The sequence below is a fragment of the Columba livia genome, chromosome 2, assembly GCF_036013475.1.
Source record: "Columba livia isolate bColLiv1 breed racing homer chromosome 2, bColLiv1.pat.W.v2, whole genome shotgun sequence".
Classification (NCBI taxonomy): Eukaryota; Metazoa; Chordata; class Aves; order Columbiformes; family Columbidae; genus Columba; species Columba livia.
This window is the reverse complement of record NC_088603.1, coordinates 160584718-160600895: the sequence shown is the minus strand read 5'-3', so window position 1 is coordinate 160600895 and position 16178 is coordinate 160584718.

Genomic DNA, 16178 nt, shown 5'->3' with positions numbered 1-16178 from the left:
GCTTCAAAGTGATTTGGACTTTAGGAAACTGAGTAGCCCCTTAGGTTGACATTTCTCCAAATGGTGCAGAGAGGGAGTTTACAGTAAACACAGTCCTGACCTGGGTGCTTGGACACAGATGGATGCCTAAGTCTACTTTTACTTTCCAAAGTCCACCTACGCTACATTATAGATTAAATTATACTACATGTTTCAGAGAAAGTTGCATTGTGGGCCTCAGGGACTGTAAGGATTCTGTGGAAGTTTTTATGGGCATCATTTTCCCTGACATCTCTTCCCCCACCCATCCTGCCATACCTTTCTATTGCACAGAATTCTCTCCAATTAAGATATAAAGTTAAGTCTTAGTGGCAGAATTATTATTATTACCAGCACAGTTTGTGACTCATAAAATTGCAACAACTGCTCAGCTTCATGTCAAGGGGGGGTAATTAACCAAGATCATCTATAGCACCAGGTGGTGATTCAGTCAAAACAGGAGCTAGTATAACAGAGCTCAAGTGCCCACTGGACAGTGCTGTATATTTAACAGGCCATGAAATATATCCAATGTTGTTTTTTATCACTCAGCAAGCTAGTAAGATGTTTTCAGTAGGGCTTTAAATATTTTTTAATTGACATTTTATTTTTCTCTAGGAGATACACAAAGAGGCCATGGCAAAATGGGACAGGATCACTTTTACTGCCATGATCCCTCTCATGGAATTGCAGGGAAAATACCAAAACCACCCTTACGTACAGAATGAAGGAAGCAGGAAGAACTGGATAGCAGATAATCTGCACTGAGTTTTAGGAAGCTAAGGTCTTGTGCTGAGCATGTGAGGTCATTTTCCCCGTGTTCTGGACATGAATTGAGTTAGTGTGTGGTCAAATCTCTCAGGCTGAGAAACCTGGAGCTGGGGTTGTTCAGCCTGGAGAAGACTCTGAGGAGACCTTATTGTGGCCTTTCTGTACATTAAAGGGGCCTATAAGAAAGATGGGGACATACTTTTTAGAACAGTGTGTTACGACAGGATATGAGGTATTAGATTTAAACTAAAGGTTGGGAGATTCAGGCTAGACATAAGGAATAAATTTTGTACAATAAGGGTGGTGAAACATGGGCCCAGGTTGCCCAGAGAGGAGGTGGATATACCATCCCCAGAGACGTCCCAGGCCAGGCTGGACGGGGCTCTGAGAAACCTGATCTGGGTAAAGATGTCCCTGTTCATGGCAGGGGTGGCACTGGATGAGCTTTGAAGGTCCCTTCCAACCCAAACTATTCTATGATTCCATGATTCTATGATTCCATGGTTCCATGATTCTATGATTCTAATGCATGTTGCTGTTTTCTCAGGCTGATTAGCAGGAGCCCAGTACTTGTAAATGCATTTACAGGGCATCCTGCTCAGAGCTGGTCTCCTGTTTAGGGCTGAACACTAGACCACTACAAAAAAAAACCTGGGGATAATTTTGTTCTGAGGTGATTACTCAAACTTACCTGGCATCTGTTTTGGCACAGCAGAAGCTGTTTTCAGTGTATTGAAAACTACCCTGATACTTCTTTACTGTGAGAGTGGTGAGACACTGGAACAAGTTGGCCAGAGGAGTTATGGATGCCCCATAGAACAGAATCATATAATTATTTAGGTTAAAAAAGACCTTTAAGATCATCAGTTCCAACTGTTAACCTAACACTGCCAAGTCCCCCACTAAACCATGTCCCCACGTGCCATGTCTACATGTCTTTAAAAGGTATTTAAGATACTTGCAGGGACAGTGACAACCACTTCCCTGGGCAGCCTGTCCCAGTGTTTGATAACCCTTTAGGTAAACAATTTTTTTTGAATATCCAATCTAAACCTATCCTGGAACAATTTGAGACCATTTCCTCTTGTCCCATCACTTACTACACGGGAAAAGAAACCATCATTGGTTGGATGGGCTTTGAGCAGCTTGATTTACTGGAAAGTATCCTTGCTCATGGCAGGTGTGATGGAACTAGATTATTTTTAAGGTCCCTTCCAGTACAAACCATTCTATAATTCTATGGTTGTACTGGAACATCACCTGATTCTGGGGTCCATGTGTGTGGAACTAAAATAATATTTTGCAGAACAAGAACTTATTTTCCAGACAGATATACAGGGTTCTGGCACCTTACTGAAAATTTGCCATAGTTATTATTACTTAAAACCAGATGCAAAACTACTTTCCAAAGTTTTATTTCCAAACAATTCAGAGACATTCTTTCTCTCTTTTGACCACAAAATAGTCCTTTGCAAATTTCAGATTCAACCCATTCTCCTGCCAGAAGTGTTTTCTCCCAGATAGTCAGGACCACTGTTGATGTACATAGCTTCAAATAATAATTCATTTTCTGCCCACTGGTTAGACCTTCATCTACCCTAATCATTCATTTATACCTGAATGTAACACCCAGCTCAACTCTCTGCTCTCAAACATGTAGAAGTGCAGTGGCTGACTGCAATGGGTGGCATATGCTTAGGAAATCACATTTTCTGCTAGGATCACAAGAGGAAAAGGATTTAATCTAATAGATGGAATGTGGGACACCAGCACAGTAAATTCCATGGCCTTCCCTTTCTCTTATTTTCTTATTGCAAAGATACTAATGTAAATGTCACAAGCATACTTCAAAAAAATGTGTTTACTGAAGATCCTTCCAGCACATACAAGGTTAAAGAACAAAATATTGCTGCTACCTAATAGACATTTTTCCTACTACTGTCGACCTGTTACAGCAATGTTCAAGCTTCTGGAAAGTTTATCAATGCAGCAAATCTTCTGTTTTACATGCACATGAAGAAAGGAATGTGTACATCAAAGTAATATTTATAGGGCATTGCTACTCTGAACCATCTCTAATCTATTTTAGAATCATAGAACGTCCTGAGCTGGAAGGGACCCACAAGGATCATTGAGTCCAACTCCTGTCCCTGCACAGGACAACCCCACAGTTCACACCGTGTGTCTGAGGACATTGTCCAGTCTCTTCTTGAACACTGTCAGGCTTGGGGCCGTGACACCTCCCTGGGGAGCCTGTTCAGTGTCCAGCCCCCTCTGGGTGAAGAACATTTTTCTTATGTTCAACCTAAACCTCCTCTGGCACACCTTCCTGCCATTCCCTCAGGTTCTGTCAGTGGTCACTAAAGAGAAGATGGATTAAGATGAAGAGTTCGGCACCTGCCCCTCCTCCTCCCCTTGTGAGGAAGCTATAACCACCATGAGGTCTACCCTCAGTCTCCTCCAGGCTGAACAAACCAAGTGACTTTAGCCACTCCTCATAGAGATTCCCCTCCAAACCCTTCACCAACTTTGTAGCTTCTTTTGGACACTCTTAGTAGCTTAATATCTTTTTTATCCTGTGGCACCCAGACCTGCACACAGTGCTCCAGGTGAGACCACCACAGTGCAGAGCAGAGTGGGACAATCACCTCCCTTGAGTGTCTGGCAATTCTGTGATGGACATTGTAGAGCTTGGCTTCATGGTTGGTTAAGGAAGGTGAAGAAATTGCAATGGATCCATGATACTGGTCTGAAAAAGTGACTGCCACTTCTACCTCTTCTCCTGAACTGAGCTGTGACTTCCACGCAACCATTTCACCCCTCCTGGGCTTTGACTTTGCTGTTCATTTACCACACTTTGTTAATCGCTTTGAAAGCCATGATGAAAGTTGCTACCTGGCTGCAGGCTGTCGCTGGTGATTTATGTCATGTGTTAAGTGAATTGGCTTTTAACTCTGTGCAGCAGCCTCAACCCCCCCCCACCTTCCCCCTCATTCAATAGCCTGGCAGCTGGGAGAGCGGCTTTAAAAAGTACAGTTGCTATTATAATAATTTCATCAACTTGCAGGAATAATAAACAGGTAATTGAGTTTTGGCTGCTCTCTCCTGTCCTCATGTTGCCTCTGTGCCCAACTCACTTTGGTGTTTCTCTCTTAGAAGAGCAACAGCTGGAAATAGAGGTCAAGGGCTTACGAGGATATCTGCTTCCTTGAGCATCACTGATCATGGCCATCACACGGGGATGTTATCTCACATATCATACTAATCTTGCCTCTGATCTTCCAGGAAATTTTATGTAGGGTATATTTCTTAGGCTAAGCTAGAGCTGTCTCATTATATGACACAGAAGAATAGGCACATCAGGGATCTGATGATCATCTACGACTAGGAAGCCCAGCACACGTGATTTCAAGCACTGGGAATCAAAAGAGGAAAGAGGTCTGGAAGAGTCTAAATGAGCAGGACTCAGCAAGTCCCCTGCAGGGGACTGATGGGCAAGAAATTACTTTGTTGAAGCATATTTCATCACCCATTAATAGAAATGAGGCACAGTTCTACTGTGTAATCATTTGTACCTCCCTGGTACATCCAATTTGATGGGTATCTCAATGATCAGTTTAGCTAGTGAGCAATTAAAGTCTAATTTGCATCTGCACATGAGATTAAAATGCTGGATGGATTAATTTTTAAAAGCTGCTACCTTTCATAGAAGATGGCATTAAGTGATTGGATGTATACATAGCATTTCTCCTTACAAAGAGAGAGGCACTGCCATGAAAGTCAAGAAAAACTCTCCTTTGATCAGCACATTTATCACAGGTGATAAATGTTTTCACCAGCTCTTCTAGGTAAAGATAAAGCTTGTTGCAGGGCTTCATTCCAGGGAAACTTTAGCTACTGCAATACATAGAGTTTATCATCCGCAGAAGTTGTAATGAAGCAATTTTCATGCCGACCTGCATTAAATACATTGATTCAGGTATATGTTGCAGCACAAGTAATAGATATTCTCTTCCAGTAATGTATATATTTACAATTGCGTCAAAAAGCTGGGAAAATGCTACTAGCAACCCTGGGACTGAGCTGGGTGGAGTATCCCCGGGCAGAACACTGTTTGCACAGGAAAACATGTCAATCTGTCAGCAGTGAAATGGCAGGTGGGAAAAAGGCAGATTTTTCATTGCAAAAAGTATTGGGAAAGTTTATTTTTATATGCTGCAACACCCAGTGGAGCTGTGCTTAGCAAAAACATAAAAACTCCATTTGCAGGGTTGAAATGACTACATGTTTTGTCAATGGAGCAAGAAGCAGAAAAAGAAGAAACATATACATGTAAATAGAATAAAAATATTTTGTTACAAGCTGAGACGGAAAAACAAGACTAACATTGACCTACAATTTGATTCTACCCACTTCTCAAGCTCTGGAGCATTCCTGATCCATTGTAATTTTAATTATTTTGTATATTTGACCCAATATGGGGTAAGAAAACTGAAATCCTGAAATGCCTTTTCTGATAGGGAGCCAGTTGTTTCCTCGCAGTAACTGGTGTATGTATATGTTTACATGTGAACACACACAACTGCACAATGAAGAGACCAAGCTCACTCTCTCAGGTCTGCGCATAGTCCACTATATTAAACATACTGTACTTAAAATATATATTTTTCTGAAACTGTCAACTTGTCACAACCTCCACTCTAACAAGAGAAGCTATATCATTTTTTGGTCTGCAGACTAAGCAGTTTTAGGCCACATAGTTGCCTGGATGAAAGATGTTCCCTTTGAGTTAGCAGTGTCCTGTTACAACATTTTGCAAGGGACTTTCTCCTGCTGGCAAAGCCAGGTGAAATGTGGTTCTGGCAGAGTGTTGAGTAGAGGCAGCTGTCTTTCTTTGATGGTTCTGGGAATGATGCCTTTGAATATCAAATTCTTGGTGTTTAATACACTAATTCGGCAACTTCAGGACAGGAGGAAATGGCCTCAGGTTGTGCTAGGGAAGGTTCAGATTGGATATTAAGAAAAAATTCTTCATGGAAAGGGTCGTGAAGCAGTGGAGCAGGCTGCCCAGGGCAGTGGTTGAGTCACCATCCATGGACATGTCTAAAAGACACATAGATGAGGTTCTTAGGGATGTGGTTTACTGCTAGAGCTAGGTTATGTTTGGAGTCAATGATCTTGAGTGTCTCTTCCAACCAGAATGACTCTATGTAGAGGTGAAAGGACTTCTGCAAAAGAAGAATGCATCTACCACAGTTGTGTTCATCCCAAACAAACAAGCTTGTCAAGCTAAAAAAAGCTGTTGAAATGCAGCCACTATTGACTTGTCTCCATCTGAACTTCAAACCTTAGGGGTCCATATCACAGCTGAACGCTGGATTATTGCTCAAGTCCTTAGTGAGAAGAACGGACCACTGAACACCTTCAGTCTTGGGGCTCAGAAGGTCTCAGCTGAGTTCTCAGTTCCAAGTGGACAGTTTAAATCATTTAATCACAGCAATCAATGGGATAATACTCCCTTTATTTGTGCACAGGGTTAGCTCAGAAACATTGATACCATCTTTAAGGAGGGTGCACACTGTTGAAGAGCTTAACACCATGATAACATGGGCAATAAAAGATTTGGTTTTGGTGTTAGTATTAAGGGTATTTTTCTTTCTGTTCGTATATATGGTGTTTATGCAAATGTCAAGGATAGTGAGTGTGAGCCCTTGACTGAGAAACCTCTGTAGGATCTTGATCCCCTTATTTCCTTCCAGGGTTTTAATGATGGGTGGATAGCAGGAACAAAGTGAAAAAATCCTACTAAAACAAACCAAAAAAACAAGATTAAAATTCACAATGTGCTTTGATTATGATACAGCGATGTTAATAACTTCTTGGTAATAGATTGGGAAATTAATTAGCATATCATTCGCAAAATGGAGCACCACTTTTTCTTCCATTTTCACTTTTCTGGTGTTGTTACGGACTGTAGTGCTATCAACACTCATGTCCAATCTAGTTAAAAATGCCATAACTCTTGAGAAACAATGATTTAAAAAGAAGTCCTGAATGTAGATTAAGAGAGGCTGATACCTCTCAAGGTCATGCACTTTTTCTGCTGGTTATTTCTAGCTCGCCTATTAAGAAATTGTATGTGTGTGTGAGACTTTTCCCACCCCAGAACTACTTCTTCCTGACTTTTGATCATGAAAAGGGTTTTCCAGATATGCTAATGAAACATCAAAGTTTTTAAAGGGTCAGCACTTCAGTCCACAGTGAAAATTTCCTTCCAGATCACCTTGATAAGTGCTGCTAACAGGAAATCTGTGATCCTTCCTACTAGATTTTGGATTGCTCCTATATATTGGAAAAGATCAGTTCACAGAAGCCAAATGGACTGTTTGCTTCACTTGAAATAAATCCAGTAACCTGAATTCAAGCCTATTCATGCAGCAAAAGTAATCTCAGATTCTGGTATTGTTTCTTTCACTGGTGGCCTTAGGAGGGAAAAGAAGAAAAAAATGAGTAGGAATAGACTGCTTTACTTTGTATAGAACTTCAAATATTGAACAACCCAGTTCGTAGGAAGGTCAGGATAAAATGCATAAAGAGCTGTGGGAATAGGACCTCAAACCCATAATCTCCCTAAATGGGATACATTTCATTGGTGTATCACAGAATCAGGGAAGAGAGAAGATCTTATAATATTTTTGCTGTTTTTGTTCTGAGATATAGGGAACAGTCATCAGATTCCTTTTTCAAACCATTCTAAAAATACATAGAGTACGAACACACCTTCACCTTTACTGATCAGGATATAAGAAAAATTATACTAAATTCAGATCCCTCCCTCAAACAACCTTCAGCCTAAAACCTCTCTCCTCCCAGCAACTGTTCTCACCTGTTTTCTATCCAGGTATCATAAATTAGTACTTTCCATAGGGATCCACAAAGAACTTCTAACTGCATACAGCTGTTAGCCTACAAAGGCATTTCCATGTGCTTAGGAGTTTGTCTCTTTATTGGCAAAGGCATTAAAGGAAAAGCAAGTCATGTCCTCAAGGTTCAAGAACACATGGCACCAAACCAAGATTCCAGAGCTCATCTTTCAGTTCCCATCTTCTGCTTCATCCCTGATGCTCACAGCCAGACTGGTGACCAGCAATCACAGAATCACAGAATGTCAGGGATTGGAAGGGACCTCAAAAGATCATCCAGTCCAATCCCCCCACTGGAGCAGGAACACTTAGATGAGGTTACAGAGGAAGGTGTCCAGGCGGGTTTGAATGTCTGCAGAGAAGGAGACTCCACAACCCCACTGGGCAGCCTGGTCCAGTGCTCTGTCACCCTCACTGAGAAGAAATATCTTCTCATATTTAAGTGGAACCTCCTGTGTTCTAGTTTGTACCCATTGCCCCTTGTCTTATCATTGATTGTCATCGAGAAGAGCTTGGCTCCATCCTCATGACACTCACCCTAAACGTATTTATAGACATAATGAGTTGACCCCTCAGTCTTCTCCAAGCTGAAGAGACCCAGGTCCCTCAGTCTTTCCTCATAAGGGAGATGCTTCACTCCCTTAATCATCTTTGTGGCTCCTGCTCCTAGGCAGCTGAGCTGATACTGGTCTTTCAAGATGAAGGATAATCAGTTGAGGGGGGATATGTTATACTGGAGACTCCCATATTCCAGCCTTTGGAGATATTCTTATTTAAATCAGCTTCTTACAACTGTTCACTTTCCCGCGAGCCCCACAAAAGCCCTGTACAGGGAGGTTTAATAAGAGTAAACATCACTGCACGAAAGGTAGGGGCAGCACCCCCTGTTCCCAGACACTTCTGCTGACTAGAGACAGGTCTCAGAGAGTCATGGAAGTGCCTCCAGGGGAGGGAAGGGAAGGGAAGGGAAGGGAAGGGAAGGGAAGGGAAGGGAAGGGAAGGGAAGGGAAGGGAAGGGAAGGGAAGGGAAGGGAAGGGAAGGGAAGGGAAGGGACAGAAGAAGTCTTAGGAGCCATTGGGAGAGGCCAGAATAGCAGGGATGGGCAAAGGGTTGGGGGATGCTCCTGATGGAGGAGAATGGGAGAAAAAGCGGAAGGGTGTGGGGGGTGCTTACTTTTGTGCCAGAAGCATGTCCCACTCACATCAGTCTCTCCCTTGCGTGCAGCAGAAACTGGCTTGACTTGCTAGCTCGTTAGCAGGGTGAAAGTCCATTTTGTTGAGAACCATAAATATTTTGCTGACCCAGAAAGCTATTCCCTCCACAGGGAATTGCATTTGATCTAATTAACACTACTGTTAGGAATGGGTTTAGGGATGCTGTAAAGTTTTTAAATCCCAAAGTAAGATGTCTGTGTCATCCTACACAATATTTAGGATGAGAGAAAATGGTCTCAAGTTGTGCCATGGGAGGTTTAGATTGGAAATTAGGAATTTTTTTTTCCCAGGAAGGGTTGTTTGGCATTGGAACAGGCTGCCCAGGGAAGTGGTGGAGTCACCATCCCTGGTGGTCTTTAAAAGACATGTAGATGAGGTTCTCAGGGACATGGGTTAGTGCCAGGGTTGGGTTAATGTTTGGACTTGATAACCTTGGGGATCTCTTCCAACCAAAATGATTCTATGATTCTATGATATTGCCTCATGTTCTTTGTATCACTTTTAGCATGTCTGGTCTTTATCATCTTTCCATGAGCATCTGCCACTGATCACTGTCAGGGATGGGATGCAGAAACAGATGGACCTTCGATTTGTCCAATCTGCCCATCCCACTCTCCATTATGCATTGTGCACTGTTTCAGAATGATTTACACTGCCATTGCTATGCTTTACAGCCTTGTACGTTGTCTTGAATGCCCTTTCTGCAGCCTTGTAGGGGAAAGCCTTTTGCAGTTCCACTAGAATCCTCCTGCCACAGAGAGGGAAGGAGAAAAGGCCCTTTATGACTTTTAGGGATCTGAAGTGTCTTGATTGGCGTAAAAAGAATCTGAGTTTTGCAACAGAAGAAAAGAGAGATATTTTTGGAAAACAGAAGTTCCTCTGAGTTCACCCAGCAGAACGAATTTTAACAATCACTTGGCAAAATCTCCTAAATTAGATTTCAGATTAAAAACCTTATGGAAATTAAACTGATAATCCATGCATTAAAAACAAAGTAAATCAGGCTACTTGAGAAACACTTTTTAAGGGGGAAATCACAGCCACACATCTCTAACCTGTGAATTATTGACACACGGGTGCATTGGAGCTGAAAGACCTTCAGCTCACAAAGCAACTCTCTGTTCTCCAATTCCCTGGCTGTAATAATAGTTCCATCCCCAGCTTGTCCACACAGAGATGCTCAGGAAAATAAATCCATGCCAACGAAGATCAAAATAGACTCACTACCTCTCATCACAAAGTTTGCAGCCTGCCCTGAGTTTGCTGTGGCTGCAGCTCTGCATCTACAAGGATCCCCTCCAGCCTAAAGGTTTTTTCTATTAAGCTTGCTGGAATTGAATTCACTGTAGAAAACTTGCCTTGTGTTACAAGGCCCCTCTCACAAGAGTCTCTGAGTGCCTTCAGGGCACAAGCTAATATTTACTTCGGTTTAAATATGTTCTAGTTGAGGCAACAAGAGATTTCAATAGGTTGCAAGGTTGATACAGGCTCTGTAATAGTTCCAAATGATATTACTTGAGAATTGAGAAGGGCAATCTGTTCAAAGTGAATTTGGCAGTTTTAAAATTCATTTGAGTTCAGATTGAAACAGAAAAGACTCTAAGATTGGTGTAACTCTGCCAGAAGTTAGATGGACTGTGACAATCCACCCATGATCTCTGGACTGGAAAACCTGGAAATATCCACCCATTTGGAGATGGCTGTCCAAAAATCATGAAACGTGGAGGAACTGGCACACAGTGCCAGGCTGTGCTAAAAAAATATTATAGTCTGATTTATCTCACCTGGTGCTTTTCTCAGACTAAAGACATGATCATCTTCCCCCCACTTTTCCACCAGAAGAGACAGCATTGTATCCTGAATGAACCCAATACAGGAAAAACTGCAGCTAAATCTAAGTTAGTAAATAAGGGTGGCCACGTGCCCCACATCTACCAGCACAGTCCCGTACTGGTTGTGTCATGTCATCCCCTTTGCTTCTGACATTATCTTGACTGTTCAACCAGGACACAGTATTTTTTTGTCTTCTTCAAGCCCTGCAAACTTTCCTACTTCCTCTTGTGTGGTGAGAATATGAGGCTGCAACATGAGGAATCTGCTTTTGTCTGTTAATTACTGAGTTTGTAATAACATGTGCTCCCAAACTTCTGCTTTCTGAGAAAAGGTGCTCTGTTGTCATGGAATCATAGAATCGTTTTCATTGGAAGAGACCCTCAAGATCACCAAGTACAGCCATAACGTAACTCTGGCACTAAACCATGTCCCTAAGAACCTCACCTATGCATCTTATAAGCACCTCCAGGGATGGTGACTCCACCACTTCCCTGGGCAGCCTATTCCAATACCTGATGACCCTTTCTGGGAAGAAATTTTTCTTAATATTCAATAAAAACCTCCCCTGATGCAACTTGAGGTGATTTCCCCTCTAACCTGCCCAGGACTGCTGTCTTCTAAAGACTAAGGTGCTTCATATGTTTCCTCATTTCAAAGTTTCCTGGTGAGAGATGGTGGAGAAGTGGACTTGGCAGTTGAGCTGCTGTATTTGGTCACATTATGCTTTGTGTTGCTCACTAAATATGGTTCAGTGGTCTGTTAAAATTAATTTCATATTAATTGTTTTAAAACTGACGGCATCCTGTGCTGCTTTGGGTGAGCAATTGCCTTCCTCTGCTGGGAAATAATTTTGGCATTTCATTTGGAAAAAAGTAATTAACTGCATGGGTATGCTTAGTTGAGTAAGTCATTACAATCTCTGACTTATGCAAATGAGATTGTTGAACTATAATTCCAACTGAGATAACTCCACACATACATAAACTTTTAATTTGCACAGTCCAGCAAAATATTTGTGTGCAAATAAAAGCTGTTCATGGGTTAATTTATAAATCTCAATTGCATAATCGATTTTCATGGAGCAGAGAGCTTGTGATGCTGCAGAGCTGCTCCATGTGTTCCCAAGGATCTTTCCTGGCACATCACTTGATGGTTAACATGATGTATCCACTGGTCCAGACATCCCTGTGCTCATTTTACAGCTGTTGTAGCATAAAACATGCTTTCAGGATCACCTTCTTCATATTCCGCCTGCTTTAATTATGATGTTTATTAAGGGTGTTATGAAGACAGGTGGCCATGCTCATGGACTGTAGCAGTAAGTAACTGTCCTGGACTTCTTTGTTCCAACAAGTTTAAACCTTTAAGTATATATTATTAAATTATTTTTTCCTCTTTTTTTTTTTTTTTTTGTCATCCTCCTACAGTATGTGTCTTTTTGTCTCCTGAAACATAACGTTATTGATGTATTTTGCTCTGCCAGTCTAAGACAAAGAGATGTATGCAAAGGCTAAATGTGCACAAAGACAGAGCTAGGAAATTATTTTTTTCTGTCAAATTAATTACTTGCCCCCAATACACTCACTTATCCTGAAACTACTTGGGAACTTGGAGAAAAGAATATTTTGGGGACAGATTCCTAAAACAAGGGAAAATATGTTCTTTCTTTGTTGTCCACAACAGATGCTGTATAGACTCAGCTATAGGTTGGATGGCTCCCTTTCTGTTTCCTATTTGGAAGAATTATATTTTATGATAAGGGCCTGACTTAAACCAAGGGTCTGATGTCTCTGGAGAAATCCCCGAGTTTGAAAAACCCTCTGCCAGTAGGAGAAAAGAGGGTTTCTGTAGGATTTGATATATTGTCCTCTGGGACAGTGACTTGATGCGACTTAATAATTTTCTGCCAACAGTGTTATCAAGAGCTTGCATCCATCTCATTCTCTTGATTGATGAACATAATTCTGAATACGAGAAGGGATGAGCTCTTTGATGGAAGAGGTGGAGATATGGGGAGTGAGGGAACTGTGGATGGCAGTGACCAAAGGTCAGATATCTCCCCAGGAGAGCCAGTCTCCTCTGACAAGCCTGATTAAAGGATAAATGGTTTTGGAAGCATGGGGTCAGTGTCTCTGACCAAGCTGCTTCTTCATTTAGAAAACTGGCTGATATGTGCCTTGCACTGAAGTTCTTGTAACAGTAGAGAGCTGTTAACAAGAGATGCTTAATCGTCTCTGGTTAACAGGGAGCTGCCAAGTGACTTGACAGCTTGGAAAGCCTTTCTGCACTCCCAGAAAGACAAGTCTTTGCAGATGCTGAGGTTTCAAATGGAGCAGTTGCTCCCAGCAGTCAACAGACTTGATTTTCAATTTGTGCTTCTTTGGAATGGGGCAGACCATACACCTTATGCGTATAGACCAGGTCAACAAGTTATTGGATCAGAATTAATTCAAGGGGCCGTTCAAATCTGTAACAGCTCTGAATTTCTTACACTTAGGTAAATGAAAGAGCGAAAAATAAACATGAACAGTTAAACCATCCTTTGATACCGACTGCGACTACTGAGTTGAAAGGTCCAGCTTCTACAGAAGGACTTGGTGGTCTGAGCCCATGTCCAGAGCTGGGTGCAAGGCTTTCTCTGTAGTTCGGACTTACACCCTGAATATGTCATATGTTAATTTGAGGGGGGGTGTCAATATTCACCTGAAGAGGTAGATATCTGAAGTCTGTGTCTCTGTCCCCAGGAGCACTCTCTTGGTAAAAACATCCTGTCTTAATTATCACCTTTTTAGCACCAGAGAATCAACCATGTCTTACTGTTGGCTGCAAATGATCGAGAAATGAACTAGAAACAGAATATCATTTCTCTGTGACCTGGTCTTACCACTTCTCCTGGCTTTCTGAGCAGGTGAGGTTTGGAGAGGGAACCGAGCACAGTGAGACCCTTTCTCAGCTTGGGCAGGGCTTGGGTAGGTGATTCCTGCAAGACATGTGTGTTCTCCTCTCAATCAAAGAAAAAGGAAGAGAGAGAAAATGTCAAGTCTGTTAAGCAGAATTTGTCACTGGCAGTTGCTTGAAATGCAGCAGCTGGTTTCATCTTCGTTAGTTCGCTAATGAAAGTTTTCATCTCTATGTCAGGCAAAAGAAAAAAAAAAAGTTGCTTCTTTGAAACAGAAGTCTTGTTGCAAGGTCAAGCTGAGATTGTTGCTGCTTTAATAAACACCTCAAATTGTCTCTGATTAATTCTAAATAAATTTGAGGACAGACTTTCATGTGTGATAAGTGATTTCGAGCAACTGCTGTTGACACATTGAACTGATTGAGATTAAGGGGAGAAAGAGATGAACAATGGGGTGAGATTAGAAATTCTTTGTCACACAGATCAGGACCCAGGAGTGGAAGGATGACACAATCATTTGTCATGTACCAGAGGTGAGAGGAATGAACGAGGGTTTGTAAGACGATGCCCACAGACTCGGCGTGTAGCCAAGATGCTCAGTAGGCAAAGTCAGTACAAGCCATAAGAAAAGCATGTAGTGGGGTAGCACAAAGCTTATTTGTGCTCATGGGAATGGGAAAAGTGTGACAAAGCAGTGGAAACCAGTGGTCCAAGTGAATCATGGGATGTGTGCAATTGTGTGGTAGGAACTTGTGTTCAGTTTTATGCCCCTAATGACAAGAAAGCCCTTGAGGTGCTGGAGCGAGTTGAGAGAAGGGAACAGAGCTGGGGAAGGGGCTGGAGCACAAGTGTGATGGGAACAGCTGAGGGACCTGAGGGGTTCAACCTGGAGAACAGGAGGTTGAGAGGAGACCTTCTCACTCTCTGCAACTGCCTGAAAGGAGCTTGGAGCATGGAAGGGGTTGGTCTCTTCTCCCAGGTAACAAGCAATAGGACAAGAGGAAATGGCCTCAAGTTGCGCCATGGGAGGTATAGATTGGATATTAGGAAAAATTTATTCCTGGAAAGGGTTGTCAGGCATTGGAACAAGCTGCCCAGGGCAGTGGTAAAGTCACCATCCCTTGAGGGGTTTAAAAGACACAGAGATGAGGTTCTTGGGGACATGGTTTAGTGACAGTGTTCGGTTAACAGTTGAACTTGATGATATTGAGGGTCTCTTCAACCAAAATTATTCTATGAACGGGCAATCACCTTTAGGTGTGGGGCTGATTTGTAGGACCCACTGGTAGAAGTTCTCCTTAGTTTACTACTGGGAAGGTCGTGTTTCTTAGTCAGACAAAATTTTGTTTCCAGGGAAAGTCACAGGAATACAAGACAAATAGATGTTATATCCAGCATATGCATATCTTTCCTGGAGGACAGTAGCAAGGATTGCAACCAGATCAACCAAGGCAATGCACCATGAAAAACAAGAAACCACTCTAACACCCTTGCTAGTCCAGGCAAGGACCATAGTGGGGATGATTCCTCTTTCTCTCTCCATCATGTAATCTTAAATCAAGCCCTCAGTGCAACACAGATCTTTCATTTGAGTTAAAAAGGTGTAGTTACTACCTGGAAGAATAAGGATACCATAATGGAGAACCACATGGTCAAAACCCACAGATATCCTTTAGACACACTTCTCAGAGCCAAAGACATTATAAAGGATGATGGAACTCGGGAGTAGCTGTTAAATGACATAAAAGAAAGTGAGATAGATTGAATCAGAATAGAAATACCCAGAAGGCTGAGGAAAGGGAGGGAAGGGGGTGCTATTGCTTAGAATATTTAAAATAGTCCAGATACATACCAGGAAATTGCTGCAGGGTATGAGTCTTTGCTGGCTCTCTGGTCTCAGTGTCCTAGAATTTCTTTCCAGCTCAAATAGCAAGGTATTTTGCATATTCAGGAATGTTTCTTTCTGTGAGACAACAGAAACAGGGCTTTTTTCAAAGTCTATAAATTTATTTTAATCTAATAAAATTGCATAACAATGTATTCCCTTTCCCTACTAAAGAAAATTAATTACAACAGCTTATTTTTCATGAATGTCTTAATTACACCTTTGCCTGCTAACAGTAACACTGTAAAAATTCAAATAATCCCCATTACCAGGTGAGAGATGTTTACTAATGACCCCCACACTGGGTCTTATATGAAAAATTCTTATGAAAATTTATTACTCTCTCTATAAAAGCAATGACTTAGTCAAAAGAAAGATATGATATTGAATGCAGGCAGAGAGGGGGCACGGATGAAGTTGCTGGGACTGGTGCATTTGCAAATCGGCTCTTCAGGGCAACATAAATAAATATAGCAGAACTCTGAAGAAAATAAAATAGCATGAATCATAAATCAAAGCGATGTAGTGGAGCTGCAGAGGACACTGCAAATAGATAGGATAACAGAAGGAAATATTGGCTCAGGCATAAATAGCTCTTAATAAATCATCAGCCAACAGGAGCAGGGCAGCAGCA